We start from the raw sequence: 3,298 nt of genomic DNA on the forward strand, positions 1-3,298 counted from the left end.
TATCAACTCTTCTGCTGGTAAGTCTCCTTTTGAAGTTGTTTATGGATTTAATCCCCTCACTCCCCTTGATTTGTTGCCTTTGCCTACTAGTTACATTGTTAATCTTGATGGCAGGAATAAGGCCGAAATGATGAAGAAGATTCATGAACATACAAGGCTTGGAATTGAACGGAAGAATGAACAAACTGCCTTAAGAAGAAATAAAGGGTGAAAATCTGTTATTTTTAAGCCTGGAGATTTAGTTTGGGTGCATTTTAGGAAGGAAAGATTTCCTGCCAACCGAAGATCCAAATTAGATCCAAGAGGAGATGGGCCATTTTTGAAGTCCTTGAAAGGATTGGAGACAATACCTACAAACTTGACATTCCTAGTGAATATCAAGTTAGTGCTACCTTCAATGTTTCTGATCTTTCCTTGTTTGATGTAGGCTCGAATTCGAGGACGAATTCTCTTCAAGAAGAGGGGGATGATAACATACATGGTAGCTCAACATCATTAAAGGAGAAGGATGAAGCTTTGGAAGCTCCAAGAAGGCCCATGACAAGGTCTCAAACAAAGAAATTTCAAGACAAGCTTAATGGGCTTCAATTGGTAATTAAAAAGTGTCTTATAATAGAAGAAGAGCTCCAGCACAAGGAGGATCCTTGGGCCAAGTCTTACAACTATTTGGAGGCCCAAATTAAAGTCCAAGAGGAGATGTAATGAGGCCCAAATATGCCCCAAAAGAGAGGAATTTTCAGCAGCCCAAATAAGCCCAAAAATAGTTTCTAAAATATATATTTAATAGTTGTTTTAATCTATGTTGACTTGCATTGGTTTATGTGTATGTTGACTACGTTGGTCTTAGTGTGGGTAGTCTTCTGTGCTTCTAGGGATATAATTATCATTTATTGAAGTATTGACTAGCTCCTTCTTTACTACTATATAAAGGGGTGCTTGCCTTCCATTGTGGAGGGACATTAAAGATTAATATTATTATTGTGAGTTCTTTTGAACCTTTGTGAACTTTACTTTGAGATTTATCTTGCAACCCTAACTAGTTCATAGCTTAAGGTAGTAAGATAATTTTCTTTCTTGTGATATCTTTGGTTTCTTTTGATATTCTTTGAAGACGACTAGTTTCTTTTACTAATTGTTGTCGTAAGTTATTCAAACTAGAAATCAAGATTCGAATCTAGTTCTTGATTAGCTTATCTCTAGTGAAGGCAATTGGTTTCATAACCAACTTATTGTCATTATGATCTTGTCAAAATCTAAATTAACATAATCTCGATATTGGACCTTTCCTTAAATTTCGACATATCTAGTTTATTTTTCTTGTTTTTCTTAATCCGCTTGCATTTCTTTACTGCTTCCGCATTTTATCAACTTATTTTCTTTAAGTTCTTGGATCTCCCAACCTTTGTGTTATCAAATATACTCGTGAACCAATTTGGCAGTCCTAAAACGTGGAAAAGATTGCACTGTGAACAGCAATTTCAAGAAGATTGTCAATTCATGTCAGAGTCAGATGCAGTAGTAAATACAATATTTTTTTAAAAAACATAAAAACAATGTAAATGAACACGGGAGTTTTCGACTTTAAGTTTTGCGCTGTAACTCAGATGAGGAGGAAGCAGGACAATGACCACTTCAGGCTTTCTGTCCACTGCACAATGTTATCTGATCTTTGTGATGAGTTGCAAGTCTGCAAGCACTCGAAAAAGAGTCATATATTAGATATTTTCTTTCTTATTTTCGAGGCAATGCAGAAGTCAAATACATAATAAAGTGCAATAGAACCTCGTCACTGAAAACCTGAATAGTTACACTATGGAAGAGAAGGAGAGAGGATGGAGGTAGTAAGCAGATCTTGCGGCAGCAGGTCACAGACACACTCACTCAATGTACTATACAAGCAGAGGCCGACCCAGGAATTTAGCACAGCGGGGGCACCATTGTATACTAATTACTAGCAATAAAATTTGATGTGCAACTCTTTGAAATCTTAACAAGTGTGATGACTAATCATCCAAGTATAAACAAAAAGAATTTCTAAAGAAAGAGAAAGCACCAAAAGAAAGAGATTTTTTTCGCAAAATGGGTGCTATGGGAAGGAAAAGTGTTTGATTTAAACCTGTTTCAAACTTGAAATTTTTGATTTCAAAAATTAACAAAAACTTACAAAAGAAATCAAGATTAAGGGCATATTAATAGTCAAAGAACTAAAAAAGAGTCTCAAACTCTTAATTTCCATTGCGAATCGGAGTTGAAGGATATCCGCTACCTTGTCAAAGTGATTGTTAAAGAAGGTTGTGGCAGAATGATCTTTATTTTATTATTTGTGGATCGATAAGTTGTAATTTGAAGCTTTTAATTTTAAGGGAGAAATTTGAAAAAGAATAAAATTAATTAACTTGACTATTATGCATGGATACTAAACTACATTTGAATTCAATAAAATATAAAAGTAATAAATAAAGCCACAGCCTTCTTCTTCTAAAAAAAAAAAAAAAAAAAAAAAAAGAAGAAGGTGGTGGCAAAATAATTTGTATTTTATTATTTATGGAGCAATAAGTTGCAATTTGAAGCTTTTTAATTTTAAGAGAGGAATTTGAAGAGAATAAAATTAATTAAGTAATACTAAACTATAACTGGCTTCAACAAAATATAAAAATAATAAATAAAGCTCTCTAGTACACTAATTCTTCAAAATAGGAATAGGAATAGGAAGGTGAAAAGGCTGAAGGTAGTCTCAAACCCACGTCCTCCAGCAAAAGGAGGAAACCAAAGCGTGCCCCCATAACCATTCCTTCCGTCTGCCTTTTTGTGTCTGGGGGCACAAGAAATATTTAAGGGGTCCCAGCTATATGTACAAACATATGTAAAATACATATACAGAGTTTTTCGCGGAGGCTAACGGAATCCCGTGACCATAGCATTCTCGCCAAAGGAATTAGACCTCAAATCACTGTTTTGATTAAACAGAGCCTCTTGGCACGTACAAACTCTGCCCCTCTTCAAATCTCCATTCTTATTTTTGCTGTCTTACGTGGAAGTCAAATGAGTACTAACACATTTGCGATTTGAGACCTTATTCAAGTTTTCACTGGACTGGACGGTGCTCTCAATTACATTTTGACCTGAAATCAACACTTACGTTAGCCCTTCTACGTTTCCTTTACCATATTCTTAATTCTGCTTCCCACGTAGAGATTAGACATACATAAACGGACATAGATCGCCAGACAATACAGATATTCATGCAACTGATATCATGGGTACATGCTCGCTCGAACTGGGACTCAGGCTAAACGCC

The 3,298-nt window shown here is 35.4% G+C and overlaps 1 protein-coding gene across 2 annotated transcripts in view; it reads right to left on the minus strand.

Annotated features, from left to right (window-relative positions):
* LOC109232197 overlaps positions 1,440-3,298 on the minus strand; it is a 4,611-nt gene continuing 2,752 nt past the window's right edge. Inside the window, exon 2 of one of the 2 annotated variants that reach the window (XM_019397881.1) lies at positions 1,440-1,687. The gene's annotated coding sequence lies outside the window, so the exon portion shown is untranslated. Of the gene's footprint in view, positions 1,688-2,620; positions 3,123-3,298 lie in introns of those variants that run through there. The other variant, XM_019397882.1, reaches the window with a different exon arrangement.

Source organism: Nicotiana attenuata, chromosome 9 (assembly GCF_001879085.1).
Source record: "Nicotiana attenuata strain UT chromosome 9, NIATTr2, whole genome shotgun sequence".
Lineage (NCBI taxonomy): Eukaryota > Viridiplantae > Streptophyta > Magnoliopsida > Solanales > Solanaceae > Nicotiana > Nicotiana attenuata.